Source organism: Mus musculus, chromosome 3, assembly GCF_000001635.26.
Source record: "Mus musculus strain C57BL/6J chromosome 3, GRCm38.p6 C57BL/6J".
In the NCBI taxonomy this organism is placed as follows: domain Eukaryota; kingdom Metazoa; phylum Chordata; class Mammalia; order Rodentia; family Muridae; genus Mus; species Mus musculus.
The window spans coordinates 103,660,702-103,661,928 of record NC_000069.6 but is presented as its reverse complement, the minus strand read 5'-3'; the positions used below and the strand labels follow the sequence as shown (position 1 = coordinate 103,661,928).

At 45.1% G+C, this 1,227-nt stretch overlaps 1 non-coding gene across 1 annotated transcript; it reads right to left on the bottom strand.

The window, feature by feature from the left end:
* Positions 1 to 885: 885 nt before the first annotated feature.
* LOC115489852 lies at positions 886 to 990 on the bottom strand. The gene has a single exon (XR_003954831.1). It is a non-coding gene; the product is annotated as a small nucleolar RNA U13 (small nucleolar RNA).
* Between the last annotated feature and the right edge of the window lie 237 nt (positions 991 to 1,227).

Sequence of the window (1,227 nt, the reverse complement as noted above, 5' to 3'; positions counted from 1 at the left end):
ATCTGCTCGGGATGGCCATCTGTTCCTGCCGGGGAAGTGTGGACAGAGCCCATGCTTGTCCTGCCCATTGTAGATGACGGAGAGTTCTTTGGATACTTTAAATTGGTGAAAGAGCCTCAGTTTAAAAACTGAAATGAGGGGCTGGAGAGATGGCTCATCGGTTGAGAATGCTTACTGCTCTTCCCGAAGACCCGGCGCTTGGGTTCCAGCACTCTCCAGGGGCTAACAACTGTCTATAACTCCAGCTCCCGGGGACCTGATGCCTCCATTCTGGGTACTTACACACACACACACACACACACACACACACACACACACACACACACACCAAGAACCTGGAAAAGATTTGTGACCATTTCCTTTGTAGATTTTTAAAAAATAAATGGTTGCCTAGCATTGGTATTTCACATGTATTTTTCAGTATTTGGTGAAGGAATTGCTAGCATCCCATTATGCAGGGAAGCAAATGCATTAGGGAGAATATAATTTCAGACAGTAATAAACTCCATGAAGAAATGGGAACAAGGTGATATGATGGAGGGCAGCCTGGGGGAAGAAGAGCAAATTTATAACCTGTCAGCAAAGTCGGCTCTCTCCCATCAGGCACCTGGGCAGGGAGCTGTTTCCACAAGATCGGAGAGGATAATGCATTCTGAGGAGCTGGAAAGGGAAGAACAGGATTTTGGGTAAAAACAGATTGGGATAGACTGTGCTGAATCAGCGCTAAGAGAGTGTTGAAAGGTAGCCATGCAGTGATCAATCAACTGAGGGTGGGGGTGTGGCTAGAGCTTGGCCTGTTGTCCTATCTGCAAGGGGAGTCTGTTGTGGGAATGAAGTCCCCACTGACTGGATATGATTTATACTTTATTTCGTTCCTTCTTTATATGTCAGACAAGTAATGTCCTGACATTATAACACAGTTTGAGAGGAGCCTATCCCTCACAGTGAGACGGGAACTCAATCAGTACATTTATGGATCACAAAAAGGGTCTCAGTTTATATTTCAAAGAGGACAAAGACATGGAAACACGCGAGGAGGGCTGTTACAGGATAAAGAGCCCGAGGGACAGAACTGAGCACGATGTCCCATCTCATTTCATCCTTATGAAAGCCTTTTTAGAACAAACCTGGGCAATCTGAATAGAGGCCAGTATTCAATATTATTATTTATTATGTTAGGTGCAATGGTACCACGAGTTTTAGGATAAAGCCTGTAGAAGCTGGAGA